Source organism: Melospiza melodia, chromosome 11 (assembly GCF_035770615.1).
Source record: "Melospiza melodia melodia isolate bMelMel2 chromosome 11, bMelMel2.pri, whole genome shotgun sequence".
NCBI lineage: Eukaryota > Metazoa > Chordata > Aves > Passeriformes > Passerellidae > Melospiza > Melospiza melodia.
Genome location: NC_086204.1, coordinates 31,911,009 through 31,927,326, shown reverse-complemented (window position 1 = coordinate 31,927,326; position 16,318 = coordinate 31,911,009). Strand labels below are relative to the sequence as shown.

At 39.7% G+C, this 16,318-nt stretch overlaps 1 long non-coding RNA gene across 4 annotated transcripts; it reads right to left on the bottom strand.

Moving 5' to 3' along the window:
• Positions 1-3,375: 3,375 nt before the first annotated feature.
• Positions 3,376-10,857, bottom strand: LOC134423369 (uncharacterized). Of its 4 annotated transcripts, XR_010029072.1 has the most exons (7): positions 10,705-10,855; positions 8,128-8,192; positions 7,446-7,509; positions 6,680-6,755; positions 6,300-6,559; positions 5,792-5,909; positions 3,380-4,646 (listed from the first exon to the last, which is right to left on the bottom strand). It is a non-coding gene; the product is annotated as an uncharacterized LOC134423369 (long non-coding RNA). The 4 variants fall into 4 exon arrangements; XR_010029073.1 differs by having other exon boundaries at positions 3,376-4,646; positions 5,792-6,559; positions 10,705-10,857; XR_010029074.1 differs by having other exon boundaries at positions 3,376-4,646; positions 5,792-6,559; positions 10,690-10,844.
• Between the last annotated feature and the right edge of the window lie 5,461 nt (positions 10,858-16,318).

Here is a 16,318-nt window from a genome sequence, read left to right as displayed (position 1 = left end):
TTTTCCTGGGTTTTCCTTTTCTGGATTTTTTCTTTGCCATCTTAGTTTTTTGTTGCGATTTTTTTTCTTGCCCATCTTGGGGTTTTCCTCTGGTCTGTTTTCAGGGATTTTTCTTGCCCATCTTCGTTTTTTTTTTTTTTTTTGGTGGTTTTTCTTTTCTTTTCTTCTTCTATTTTTTTTCCCCCTAGGTTTCTCCTTGCCCTCCTGGTTTTTGGGTTTTTTTATCTTCCTTCCTTCCTTCCTTCCTCTCCTTCCTTCTTTTTTCCTTTCATTTCCTTTCCTTATTTTCTTTTTTTCTTTTTCTTTCTTTCTTTCCCTGCATTTCTAATCTTGGTTTTCCTTTCTAGCTTTAGAATAAAAAAGCAGCAGTAGTAACTTTCAGGCTACCTGGGAGTAAAAAAACCTCCAAAACGAAAATGATTTAAAGAAAACGATTTATTCCCTGGGAGCCTGAAATTTTCTACTGCTGCACATGACATAGAGCTTTTATTCCTTTTTATAGATAGTTGATATTTTATACTTTATACAGCGCCCCCTGCCGTGTGCACCGGCGCTCTGCAGGCACAGCGATCCCTGCCGTCTGCACAGGCGCACTGCATGCAGAGCGCTGCGGCGTCGTTCGGTTCTGTTTAATGAAACTCGGCTGAATTCGGCGTGGTTCGGCTCTTGGTCTAAACTCGTTTCAGTTCGGCTCTTCGGCTAAACTCGGTCGTATTCGGCACATTGTCTAAATGCGGCTCAAGTCGGCTACACTCGGCTATCGGTTCCAGTCGGCTATCATCGGCTCTTGGTGTAAACTCGGCTGTTTTCGGCCGCACTGGGCTCTTCGGCTCAACTCGGCTGTTTTCGGCCACACTCGGCTCTTCGGTGAAACACGGCTGTTTTCGGCCACACTCGGCTCTTCGGGGAAACTCGGCTCTTTCCGGCCACACTCGGCTCTTCGGGGAAACTCGGCTCTTTCCGGCCACACTCGGCTCTTCGGGGAAACTCGGCTCTTTCCGGCCACACTCGGCTCTTCGGGGAAACTCGGCTCTTTCCGGCCACACTCGACTCTTCGGCTCTTCGGAACTATTCGGCCCGGCTCGGCTCCCTCAGGGCGGGAAAGCGGACGTGAGAGGACCCCGGCACAGCGAGGCGTTTACCCAGATGCCTCTCACAAACCCGCCAAAATACGCCCGCCCGCGGAGCCCCTGAGCCCACAGCATGTCTCGGGTACACATGAAACGCCACAGAAAAATCCGTCGGGGCCGCCATGACGTCGGTATTCCGCGCAGGCAGTGCAGTTAAACACCCACACGGTCCTCCACTTCCCCGCCCTTTTCGCCGCCATGCTGAGAAGGTCAAACAAAACTCCGCGACATCGCCCACGCGCCACTCCCAAGCTGGCCGCCTCTAGCTGCACGGCTGCAGTACCGCGCTCTGCCCACAAGGCGGCAGCACTGCCGCCCGCCCCAGCCGGGGGCGCAGCGCGCCTCGGGGCTGCGGCAGCGAAGGCGGCAAAAAAGAACAGGGGCGACCCCCGCCGAAAACTGCTCTGAAATAAATGCCCCAAAACAACTGGGAAGAGGGAAAAAAACCGTCTGCCTCTAATCTAATAGGATAAAAGACAAAACAAAACAAAACACAACACAAAAAAAATTATTAAAAAAAAAATTTAAATATTTTTAAAAATATTTTTTCATATTAATATTCACATTTCTATTTACAACGTATATTGATGTACACTGTCCATTTATACATTTCTTTTTATAAATACATTTCTATTCCATATTGCATATATCCCTAAAACTTAAATTTATTTGTATATTTTTATAAATATTTTCACATAGTAAGTATACATTTCTGTTAGGATTTTTACTTCGGTAACACTTGGATTATTTAAAATAAAACCTTTGCCTCCATCCACATTAAAGCCAAAAAGAACCCCTTTCTTCCAAACTGTACTTAAATATTTTATAAAATTCTATTTTTCAGGTTCATATTCACATTTACATTTAAAATGTATACTTATGTATACTGTTATTTGTATTCTTCATTACATCACTTCCTATTATTTGTATTTATTTATATTTTGTGTTTATATATATATTCATATCTTGATTGTATATCTCAATATTTAGAAATATATAACAATATCTACAGTCATACTATTTAAAATAAAAACCCTGCCTCTAACACAACAATAAAAAAAAACCGAACCCTTTCTTTTAAAAAATATTTAAATAGATTTTATCCTCATGTTCAATTGTTATATTCATATTTGTATTTATAATGTATATTAATGTATATTGCTTACTTATATATTTATCTTTACCAATGTCAATTTATAAATAAATTTATATTCTATATTACATCCGATGCGAGTAGGTATTTATATTTTTTATATTTTTTTATTCATATTTTTATATGGATTAAATATTTCTGCGTCAAGATTTTTACTTCTGGAACACTTATAATATTCAAAATAAAAACCCTGCCTCTACTTAAATAAAAGCCAAAACATTCCATTTCTTTTAAACGATATTTACATATTTTTATATTTATATTCCCATTTATAATTTATATTGCCATTTAATGTTATTTATATTCCACGCCACAACTCCTCATATTACTTACATATATTTATATTTAAATTTATATTCATAGTTTAGCAATTTGTCTTTATATATTTATTATATATTTCTATCTTAAGATCCACATTTCTATATTGCTTATATTATTTAAAATAAAACTCCTGCCTCTAACCAAATAAAAACCAAGGACACCCCTTTATTTGAACCAGATTTAAAATTTACGAAGTAAATTTATTTTTCAAAATTATAATGATATTTATATGGATATTTTTATTTATTTTATGCATAGATTTTATCTATATTAGAGGGAATACCTTCTAATATAATCATAGAAATATATTTTCTGTATTATACATATTTTCTTACTTATATTTGTTTAAATTAAATATGTATAGATATTTGTATTTCTATATATATTTGTATATCTGAATTTATATTTTATTGCTATCATTTAAAAACCCCAGCCTATACCCTAATAAAACCCCCCAATTTACTTTAACTCTATTTAAATATTTTTATATTTACAATCTATATTTATATATCTTTGTGTATATATATATAAAATAGACTATCATTTATCTATATGATAACATGTTACAATTATATACCATATATTATAGTTTTATGTATGTATCTGTTATCTATATTTATGTTTACCACTCTAATGTTATATTTATTTTTAAATGTATATTTATTTCTATTTTCATCTCTATATTAAACCATGTCAGTTCATTAACCCGACGCACCAGAGCCACAACAATACTGTACCTTTGTCAGCACCAGCACGCAGCACACGCCCATCCCATCGCAGCACAGCAAAACAAAACCTATTTCTATTACTAACAGAACAAACATCCCACAACGTCACTGAACCCTAATAAAAACTCAAATAAACCTAACTGTAAATAAATTTTAAATCTCACTATAAAGTAGCCCAAAACCTCCGCACATTCTCATCATAAACTTCCTCCTAAACCAGTATCTCAAAAACCCCAAAAAACTCAAACACACCTTGAAAATGACACAACTGCTAATAAAAACAAACACCCATTAAAAATTAAATCAAACCAACGCACTAGACTCAAAACTGCACAACTGACCCTAAACATTACTAAAAAAAGTCCCCAAAGCTCTACCTTTATGTTAATGCACAAATAATAACATGTAATCTATAAAAGTTATTTCAAAAAATTAAAAAAAATAATTAAAACCATGAAAATAAAAAACCTAAACTATTAAAATATTAAAAAATATCACTACCTAAATTAAAAAACATATTGCCTATAAAAACCCACCATATAAATGCCCCTGTCCCAAAAAATAAAAATAAAAAAAAATATTGAACCACAAAGAAATCAGAACTTAGGAACACCAAAACCATAATGTTCAAGAACTCACACCACATCCCTTATCATACACCAACTACAAACAAGATAAAGCAATACAATGAATTCTTAAAAACCACCTTAAAACCACTACATTGAAAAACATTTCAAAAATTAAAAACTGCATCTAACAAAAGCCATCTAATAAATTCACACCCAAAACTCCAGCAGCCCAGCTGGCCCTACCAAAGCTCTAGGTTCATACATACAGTAAACAAAACCAAAATCCCAGTAATACCCATCAGAAATCTATGAAAGAACCCTACTGAAATTAATCCTGCCTCAAATACAAACCAACCCATCCAGAAAGTCAGCTTCACTCAAAAAACAATTTACACAGAGTTAATAATACCAAGAAATAAAACAACACACCATATACCACCAATGAATATCATAGTGAAGGAAAAAAAAAACACTACATTTTTTCCTTTTTGTTTTTTAAACTAACTTCTTTTATTAGCTAGAACAAAAGATTTTGCCAGGACTGTAACAACAACAACAACCTCTTTTTCTTCTTCTCCTTCTGAAATGTCCCTTCTCACTCCCAAATTCCTCTCAACTCCTGAGTTTACATCCAAGCAAAAAGCAAAATTCCTGCACTCGTGCGTTCGCTGCTCCTGTCAGATTCTCTCTTTCCCTCCACATCTTCTTACACTTTCAGTCCTCACGCTGTCCCGCCGTGATGAGTCTGACAGAAGAATTGGCACATGTTAACAGAGCATTTCCCTCCCTCCCTCCCTCCCTCTGCTTTCCTCAGCGCATTTCAATCCATCCCAGGCCTGCAGTGATGCACGCTCACCCCAAAGCTCACAGCAAGCATGCAGCAGCTCAGGCTCACTCGGCTCCAGGGCCCAGAGCCTGCAGGCCCTGCAGCTGCCACACGGATGGACCTGGTTCCCTCCCCGGGTGCCCAGAGGGAAACCTGAGGGCAGGCGTCCACCCCGAGGGTGCACCCGCAGCCCCGGGCAGTCGCCGGCTGCTCTCTGGGGACCAGACCCTCCCTGCAGGCCACACTGCCTCGTCCTCTCCCACCCTGGGGGACAGGCACCTCCAGGGTCTGTGACCAGCCCCCTTCCGTCAGCATCCAGGGGCTCTGTCAGAGCCAGAGGGCTCAATTCGTGGTGAGTACCGATGGCACACAAATGGCAGCCCGAGGAAATCGTGTTCTGGCCTCTAAGTGCTTGGGACAGGGTCTGATTTTTTGTTTTGTACTTGTATGAAGATTAGTACAACAGGGCTCTGATGGATGACATGGCAACACAGAACTAAAAACTCCTCGATAGGATTACATCAACTTCAAGGAAAAGACAAAAGCTTAGGACCCTTCTGAAATCTACTTTTAATCCAAAGCACGGGGATTGTCAGCATGCTGCACCTTCCAGCTTTTCAAAGCAGCTTCCCTCTCAAGACCAGGAAACATTGATTTCTACAGAAACAATGGGCAACCCCCAGGCTAATCTCAGCACTACTGTTTAATATGGGACCTGCCAGCGTGCCAGTCCAGCTTCAAGTGTGCTTTACTTCAGTCTAACGTCCCCACAAAATTCTTCTCACATCTTCCAACCCTGAAATCTTATTTTCCCCTAAAGCTTCTCTTCATTAGCAATTTCCAAGTAACATGGTATTTTTACAACATTCAAAAATGTCATGCTGGACTGTGCTAGAGAGCAATCTGCAAATATAAGCTTAGCAAAGTTTGAATTGCCTTGTCCAGAGAAAAAACCTACAAGTGAACACCTACACCTGCCTACAAAGAGCTAACAAGCCCCTGGCAGCTGCCAGCATCAAAGCACAGCGGATGTTTCTAATACAGGGTAAGGATAACAACATCACCTTCTGTTCTCTCCAGCTTCTTTTCCCTGCAGTCATATTTTGCTTCTTATGATTTTTTTAGTCCCCGTATCTTCTTGGACAGCACCGAGCCCGACGACAAGGATACGAGAGTCTTTCCCTGCCGGACAGAGAGAACCAGGAAAACAGTTAAAATAAGAACAGGGCAGTTTGAAATTCATACTTGCAACGAGAAGCAGCGCCTAACCAACAGAACAAAAGTAAACAAAGCACGACACCTCCCTGGGGACAGAAGACTCACAAACTCTCCAGGATTCACAATTCTAGCGACCAAACCCTTCAGGACAGCAGCCAAGTGTCCCCTGGGGTGGTGCTGCACCAAAGAACCATCTGAGAGGTTCCAAAGAGTGAAATGCACAATATTTTGCAAAGACAAAAAATGTTGCAAAATAACAAAAATACAATAGATGTAAACTACAGGGCAAGAGTAGAAGTGTTAACTTTGGGAGCTGGAACCATCCAGGTGAGCCCCTGATAACTGGATCCTCACCAGAGTTTGAACCCTTCAGGACACAGAAGGGTTTTCCCCAGGAATTTCACAGACTGAGTTTTGATAGAAGCACGCTCGCCGGATCCTCAGAAACGTCACCCATTCTCCAGGTGTCTGGAGAGAACTGCAAATGGCTCTCACGTAGTTGGAGCTAGTTCTGTAAGGTCTCAGGGTGAATTTCACCAGATGCAACCAAACTGGGCAACTCCCAGTGGGACAGAAGGAACCCAAAGCTTGGGTAAGCAGAGCTGCAGCAAATACTGAGGAAACAAACATAACAGCGTAAAAAATAATAAACCATCCTTTTTGTTTCCTCTTGCTTTTGTTTTTTTTTCTTATTCAGATCAGCATAGCAATTAAAGAGAAGGTGAAAAACTCACCATTACTGAACATTTCATCACCTGTAAGCTGAGCATCCTTAGCATAGGGGACTCCAAAGTTAAAATTCACCGGTCCCTGGGAAATGAAACCAAATATCGTATGGTAAACAATCAAACAGCAGACATAAAAATTTGTTTCCGCTAAGGACTTTCAGGTACGTATGTATCTTTGCATTACACATTAGAACATACACTTTATACCATCACCTAATACATAATAATTTACCTTTAAATTTTGATAGTATAGCATGAATTTTTAACTTAAACTGGTGATCTATTATTATTCAGTTGGTGCCTAAAGTTATTTCTGCTGTCACGTTCAAAAAAACATGAATTTTTTTTACTGGAATGAGCAATTGATTTCAAAGTCATCACAAGCCCACCAAAACACAAAGCTGGGTTCACTGGACGGGCCTGTGAGCTAGAAGTAGTTAGGCTTGTACTTCCCTCTTGTTCTTCCAGAACCAATAAATCCTGTCAACAAAACCAGGATCTTTAGCCCGCTGCTGTGAAAGATTCTACAAGGATGATGGTTTGATTTGTGTTTAGAAGTTTTGATTTGAAATGGCCAGTTCAATGGATAAAGACAGTTTACGTAGTATTACATTACTATTATTATTATTTCTATTATTATTTTTACTAGTACTACTGCTATTGTTATCACCTGCTACTGGAAGAAACAAACCAGTAGTACCTATACTTAATTACTTTTATTTCCAGAAAATAATAAAGAAAAAGAACCAAACCAAAAAAAGTCACTTCCTACCTTTTATATCAAGGGATGAAAAATTTCTCTTGGGCTCTTCTCCAATTTATCAAGACTCATAGCACTGAAAGGCAAACAAAACAGTGCTTTATAGAAGGCCAAGTGCACGTTTCAAGGCTGAACCACTAACTGATTGCAGTGACAGCACTTACAACATGAATCGTTCCCAGAGCCTCTGTGAAATGGAATGTTCTGTGGAACTGCCGTTTCTTTCCCAAAACACTAACTTCCAACACTTCCTAATCGTATTTTGTATTTTAAAACAAAAGAAGTTAGTGAGACTCTGTGAGGAGGTCAGGTTTAAATTTATTTCCTTCCAAAGCTCAGAGCTCTGTTCCATCACCCTTCCCTTTGGCTCTACACTGGATCATGGTGAGCAGTTGAGGAGTGCTCAAGAACCAATTCTATTTCTCTCTTTTTCTAGTTCTCTCTATTCCTAAATCATTCAAGACAAGTCAAATGAAAAATGACAAGTTCAGCATCAAAGTCACACTTTTTCCCTTTGTCTGGTCAAGAACAGGCTCTAAATCCACTTATTGCTGCCTTCAAGGTTTAAGACTTGCAAAACCATTTTTACATGTTTTACAGGTTTATCATAAAACCCACAGAACGCAAGCTCTGAATTACAGGAAAAGGTACACAGGCAAATATCTAAAGGGATCACTTATTTGTAAATACATACCTTGATAGAGAGCGCACTGAGAACCTTTCCGCGGTACTCTAACGGAGACGTATTTTCTCAGTACCCTGTAAACAAGAAAAGCTACGATATATTACAGGACATCCCCACTTTTTCTACATATTCAAATAGGATTTTTAATAAAAACAGTTCAGTTACAAAAGAAGGAAGAAAACCAAGCTAATTTTACTCAGCTGTATTTACTGCCGATTTAGAGAAAAATGCCGGGCCGCGTCGCCCGTTGCGTCACACGCCGCGCCAGCAGCAGGGCCTGCCGGGAGTTGGAGTCTCGGGCTGACAGCCACTCATGTGCCGCGATAGCCGTTGCGTCACACGCCGCGCCGGCAGCACGGCCTGCCGGGAGTTGGAGTCTCGGGCTGACAGCCACCGCTCCGTCCCCCGGGAGCCACCGGGACCTGCACTCCCTCCCGGGCATCAAACGGCTCCTTCGCCCCAGGGCGGGGAAGGACCTGAGGCAGCACCGCTCTTCCCGGATGCCCTCTCTTTTTCCCTCCAACTCTTTTTACTTTTTTCACCCTGTTTTTCACCACTTCCCTTCCCTCTTCCTCTCCTGCTTCCCTTCCTTCCCTTCCCCTTCCCCTTTCTTGTATTTCTGATCTTGGTTTTCCTTTCCACCTTTAGAATAAAAAAGCAGCAGTAGAAACTTTCAGGCTACCCGGGAGTAAAAAAAAAAATCCAAAACGAAAATGATTTAAAGAAAACTATTTATTCCCTGGGAGCCTGAAATTTTCTACTGCTGCACGTGACACAGAGCTTTTATTCCTTCTTATAGATAGTTGACATTTTATATATATTTATCGTTTATATTGATGTATTATATTAATAACTATATATAATATGCACCTTATTCAAAAAATATACGGGAAATATTTTTTAAATTATTTACCATATCTACTGCTACAACTTATTTTTCCTTATATTTCTAATTTTTATATAAATCTTTAACGTGTTTATGATATATTTCTATACTCATATTTCTACCTTTATATTATTTGTATTTGTAATTTTTACACGAAAACCCCTGCTTTGGCAAAGAAAAAACAAAACCATCCATTATTTTAAACTACCTAAATGTTTTTTTATATTTGTATTTATCATAATATACAACAAATGATAGATAGAGATAGATAGATAGATATATCACATCCGTATTTATATCTATTTTATATCCATTTCCTATAATATTTTTCATAAAATATATGCAGTATCACTTGTATTATATATTGTATCAATTTATGTTATTTTATATTTACAATTTATTATTAATTTTTTATATATCTGCATATAGTTGCAATACATTTATATATTTGTATTTTTGTTTGGGTTGTATTTACATTTATATTCTCTATTCATATATCTATAAACATACACAATACTCTATTAAAATTAGAATAACTTATTGTAACATATAATGACTCATGTTACATGTTAAATTTTAGAAATTGACCGAATATATAAAAATAAAATTGGCTCATTCCCATTGCTACACATCTATTTCTTTTGTTTCAATACAGTTAGAGTCATAATTGTATATTTAAAATCCAATTCCTAAATGAAATGACAGAACAAACAGCATCAAATTCCCACCAATATCTTCCAAAAACATCAAGATACCTCCAACAGCCAAACAAGTGTCAGCGAAAAAACAAAGAACACTCTTTTCAATAACAATTCTCATCACGACAGAAAAATGGAACCAAAATAAAAGAAAATCCTATAGAAACACACACAGCAAATTACAAAAAGTACTAAAAAAAAGTCAAACCAATCTACTAAACTCAAGACAGTGCCACTCACCCTGAACGACGTTACTAAAAAAAAATAAAAAACAACAAAATTCTACCTCTACACTAACTCAAGGAATAAACAATCCTCTGTAAAAATAACTTTAAAACCTGAACTAATTAACAAAATGGAAAAACATCTCAACCACTAAAAACTAAGAAATTAACTACCCAAATAAATAAATACTTTAAAAACCCACCATATAAATACCCAAAAAAAACCCTGATAAACAATACGCAAATACATTAAAAGACAACAACAACAACAACAAAAAAAGAAAATAAAGAAAGCAACAACAAGAATAATACCAAAAACCAAATAAACTGAAATCTGCAACAAAAAACTTATTCCCAACTGAATAAACCCATAGTGCCTCAAGCTATCAAAATAAAAATACCACCTAGAAACAAACACAAAGACTAAAGACAAACGTAACCATAAACAATGTCCCCCAAATTACCCGTAACCATAAAACATACACTACAATCAAACAAACCAAACAAATAAAAGCCCTGGAAGACGATAAACACACATGCAATTATCGAGATTAAAAACCCGCTGCTATGAAGGACAGGACGCTTCCCCAAGCCCCCCAAAACAAACACTACACACTCACGCTAATAAAAGCCACCGCAACAGAATTAAAATGCGAACCGCTGCTTCGCGCTACGACCCGTAAAAAACATTGCGCGCCCTTCTAAACATAATACCCCGGCAAAAAAATATATATCCGACTACAAAACTCAATCCAAAACAAACCATTATCATCCCTACCGGCACCGAGAACCGTGCCCACTCAGGAAGAACACCGTATCCCTTAGCGGACACCCGCTGCAAACCGAACCCAGCGATGCCATCAACGCCTCCAAAGCGCCTCCGAGCCACGGCACCGCCGAACTTGGAGCGGCCGAACCCCGCGCTCGCTGCCGGCCCCGGACGGAGCGCGGCTCCCGGCAGGAAAGCGGCTCCTGCGGCGGCCGCTCCGGCGCGCGGGGCCGGCGCCGTCCCGGGGAGCCCCGCCCGCTGCCCCTGCCCGGCGGGGCCGGCACCGGGCGCGGGGCTACCGGCGGCGCCCGAGCCCCGCGCCCGGAGCGGACGGAGCGGCCGGCACCGCCCGGGCCGGCGCAGCAGCGCCCGCGCCGCCTCTGCCGCCCTTGGCCGGCCCGGCCCGGCTCCGCTCGGCTCCGCTCGGCTCGCACCGGCGCGGCTCCGCCACTGCCGCCCTCGGCCGGCCCGGCCGCGCCGAATCCCCCGTGCGCCCCGGCAGCTGTCCGGGCCGTGCCAGCAGCGCTCCCGAGCGGGAACGTTCCGGGCCGGGCCGCGGGCACGGGCAGCGCCCTCCAATGCAGCGGCACAGCCCCATTGCAGCCCTGCAAACGCTGCCGGAGCTGCGGCTTCCCGCAAGCCAGCCCCGAAACCGCAGACGGAGCGCACCTCACTTCAACAAGGGCAAAGAAATGTGTTCTCCCCTAAAATTTCACCCCCTAGGAGAGCAGAAAAGTAGGGGCGCTCCCCAAATGAAAGCCTTCGACTGATGGGAAAGGGCGATTTCGACCTCCATTCAAACCCTTGAAAAGGAGGGACACCAGGGCTGCCCCCGCCATTTAAACCCGAGGGTGGTGCAAATGGGGTGGCTGCCTTCAAATCAAACCCATAATGCCACAAGAATACTTTTCCCATTCCCCTTAGAATAGAACGCAGGGATTCCCTGTCACCCCCGGGATACCCCTAACAGCCTGGAAAAGGCAGCTTTTCCTGCAATCAACACCCTTAAAACCACAAGTCAAGAGGGATCCCCTCAGGTCAAATGCAGACAATAAGAGAAGAGGAGCTGCTTCCTTCTCCTTAATCCCTTTTGTCCTCGCAAGCTCCATTTTTGTTCCTGGGGAACCGGGGAGGGACTGGCAAGATGAAATTGCAAAGGGGAAGGAGAAAAGTCCCCGCTCCAAACCCACACGTGCTCACCTGTTCGGCTGCTGCTCCCCGGCACAAAGATTCGTCCCTCGGCGCCTCCTTTAAGCGATGCTCCACGTACCCAAGCGCGGATCCAGGTGGTGCCCCCGACCCTGTGGGAAGCTCCCGCAGTCCTTCCATGAGACAGCGCCGGGAGCGCCCCATAAACCCCTCCACTCAGCAGCTCCATGCAAAACGGAGCTGAGGCAAAGCCTCCCCCTAAAACAGCCTCGCCCCGGCAGGAGCCGGCCCCTCATCATCCTCACACTCACACCTGGGCTGCTCCGAGCCCCCATCATCCTCACAGCTCATACCTGGGCTGCTCCGAGACCCCATCATCCTCACACTCACACCTGGGCTGCTCCGAGCCCCCATCATATATTTTTCATATTTATATTCGCATTTATATTTAGAATTTATATTACTCTATAATAAAAATTATATTATATATTGCATCTCTTCATGTTACTTGCATAGATTTCTATTTCTATTCATAGTTTGGTATTATATCTTTATATCTCTATATATTTATTATATATTTCTGTATGTCGATTTACATTTCTATAGTACTTATATTATTTAAAATAAAACCCCTGCCTCTAACGAAATAAAAAGCAAAGACACCCCTTTCTTTAAAACACATTTAAAAGTTTAAAAATAATTTTGTTTGTCATAATTCTATTCACATCTATATTTGTAATTTTCGTTTGTTATATTTATAGATATTATATATATTGGAGAGAATACCTTTTTATATAATAACATATAGATTCTTTTGACACAATAGATTTCTTTTACTTATATTTATATGTATTAAATATTTATTGATATCGACATATATATGATATATTTGCATTTCTAGTTTTATATTTTTTATGAAATCTCCAGCCCATACCCCAATAAAAGCCAAACAATCCCCAATTTATTTAAACTATATTTAAACATAAATCCTGTCACGGCTGCATTGCACAGCAGTGCCCCAAGCTAATCTGACACTTGTTCATCTCCTGGACCTGAAACTGAACCCGCTCACCTTGATCGCACCTGGCAGAACCATTTTCGTACATTTTTCTGGCATGTCTTGGTTTTGTTTTCTTTTGTCTTGAGTTTTTGTGGCCTTTACTGCCTCTCTTTTTTTCTGGCACTTCTTGGGGTTTTTTCTTCGTTTCTTCTTGCCCATCTTGGTGTTTTTTCTGGTTTTTCCTTGCCCCCCTTGGGGGTTTTTTTCAGGTTTTTTTTTTTTTTCCTGGGTTTTCCTTTTCTGGATTTTTTCTTTGCCATCTTAGTTTTTTGTTGCGATTTTTTTTCTTGCCCATCTTGGGGTTTTCCTCTGGTCTGTTTTCAGGGATTTTTCTTGCCCATCTTCGTTTTTTTTTTTTTTTTTGGTGGTTTTTCTTTTCTTTTCTTCTTCTATTTTTTTTCCCCCTAGGTTTCTCCTTGCCCTCCTGGTTTTTGGGTTTTTTTATCTTCCTTCCTTCCTTCCTTCCTCTCCTTCCTTCTTTTTTCCTTTCATTTCCTTTCCTTATTTTCTTTTTTTCTTTTTCTTTCTTTCTTTCCCTGCATTTCTAATCTTGGTTTTCCTTTCTAGCTTTAGAATAAAAAAGCAGCAGTAGTAACTTTCAGGCTACCTGGGAGTAAAAAAACCTCCAAAACGAAAATGATTTAAAGAAAACGATTTATTCCCTGGGAGCCTGAAATTTTCTACTGCTGCACATGACATAGAGCTTTTATTCCTTTTTATAGATAGTTGATATTTTATACTTTATACAGCGCCCCCTGCCGTGTGCACCGGCGCTCTGCAGGCACAGCGATCCCTGCCGTCTGCACAGGCGCACTGCATGCAGAGCGCTGCGGCGTCGTTCGGTTCTGTTTAATGAAACTCGGCTGAATTCGGCGTGGTTCGGCTCTTGGTCTAAACTCGTTTCAGTTCGGCTCTTCGGCTAAACTCGGTCGTATTCGGCACATTGTCTAAATGCGGCTCAAGTCGGCTACACTCGGCTATCGGTTCCAGTCGGCTATCATCGGCTCTTGGTGTAAACTCGGCTGTTTTCGGCCGCACTGGGCTCTTCGGCTCAACTCGGCTGTTTTCGGCCACACTCGGCTCTTCGGTGAAACACGGCTGTTTTCGGCCACACTCGGCTCTTCGGGGAAACTCGGCTCTTTCCGGCCACACTCGGCTCTTCGGGGAAACTCGGCTCTTTCCGGCCACACTCGGCTCTTCGGGGAAACTCGGCTCTTTCCGGCCACACTCGGCTCTTCGGGGAAACTCGGCTCTTTCCGGCCACACTCGACTCTTCGGCTCTTCGGAACTATTCGGCCCGGCTCGGCTCCCTCAGGGCGGGAAAGCGGACGTGAGAGGACCCCGGCACAGCGAGGCGTTTACCCAGATGCCTCTCACAAACCCGCCAAAATACGCCCGCCCGCGGAGCCCCTGAGCCCACAGCATGTCTCGGGTACACATGAAACGCCACAGAAAAATCCGTCGGGGCCGCCATGACGTCGGTATTCCGCGCAGGCAGTGCAGTTAAACACCCACACGGTCCTCCACTTCCCCGCCCTTTTCGCCGCCATGCTGAGAAGGTCAAACAAAACTCCGCGACATCGCCCACGCGCCACTCCCAAGCTGGCCGCCTCTAGCTGCACGGCTGCAGTACCGCGCTCTGCCCACAAGGCGGCAGCACTGCCGCCCGCCCCAGCCGGGGGCGCAGCGCGCCTCGGGGCTGCGGCAGCGAAGGCGGCAAAAAAGAACAGGGGCGACCCCCGCCGAAAACTGCTCTGAAATAAATGCCCCAAAACAACTGGGAAGAGGGAAAAAAACCGTCTGCCTCTAATCTAATAGGATAAAAGACAAAACAAAACAAAACACAACACAAAAAAAATTATTAAAAAAAATATTTAAATATTTTTAAAAATATTTTTTCATATTAATATTCACATTTCTATTTACAACGTATATTGATGTACACTGTCCATTTATACATTTCTTTTTATAAATACATTTCTATTCCATATTGCATATATCCCTAAAACTTAAATTTATTTGTATATTTTTATAAATATTTTCACATAGTAAGTATACATTTCTGTTACGATTTTTACTTCGGTAACACTTGGATTATTTAAAATAAAACCTTTGCCTCCATCCACATTAAAGCCAAAAAGAACCCCTTTCTTCCAAACTGTACTTAAATATTTTATAAAATTCTATTTTTCAGGTTCATATTCACATTTACATTTAAAATGTATACTTATGTATACTGTTATTTGTATTCTTCATTACATCACTTCCTATTATTTGTATTTATTTATATTTTGTGTTTATATATATATTTATATCTTGATTGTATATCTCAATATTTAGAAATATATAACAATATCTACATTCATACTATTTAAAATAAAAACCCTGCCTCTAACACAACAATAAAAAAAAACCGAACCCTTTCTTTTAAAAAATATTTAAATAGATTTTATCCTAATGTTCAATTGTTATATTCATATTTGTATTTATAATGTATATTAATGTATATTGCTTACTTATATATTTATCTTTACCAATGTCAATTTATAAATAAATTTATATTCTATATTACATCCGATGCGAGTAGGTATTTATATTTTTTATATTTTTTTATTCATATTTTTATATGGATTAAATATTTCTGCGTCAAGATTTTTACTTCTGGAACACTTATAATATTCAAAATAAAAACCCTGCCTCTACTTAAATAAAAGCCAAAACATTCCATTTCTTTTAAACGATATTTACATATTTTTATATTTATATTCCCATTTATAATTTATATTGCCATTTAATGTTATTTATATTCCACGCCACAACTCCTCATATTACTTACATATATTTATATTTAAATTTATATTCATAGTTTAGCAATTTGTCTTTATATATTTATTATATATTTCTATCTTAAGATCCACATTTCTATATTGCTTATATTATTTAAAATAAAACTCCTGCCTCTAACCAAATAAAAACCAAGGACACCCCTTTATTTGAACCAGATTTAAAATTTACGAAGTAAATTTATTTTTCAAAATTATAATGATATTTATATGGATATTTTTATTTATTTTATGCATAGATTTTATCTATATTAGAGGGAATACCTTCTAATATAATCATAGAAATATATTTTCTGTATTATACATATTTTCTTACTTATATTTGTTTAAATTAAATATGTATAGATATTTGTATTTCTATATATATTTGTATATCTGAATTTATATTTTATTGCTATCATTTAAAAACCCCAGCCTATACCCTAATAAAACCCCCCAATTTACTTTAACTCTATTTAAATATTTTTATATTTACAATCTATATTTATATATCTTTGTGTATATATATATAAAATAGACTATCATTTATCTATATGATAACATGTTACAATTATATACCATATATTATAGT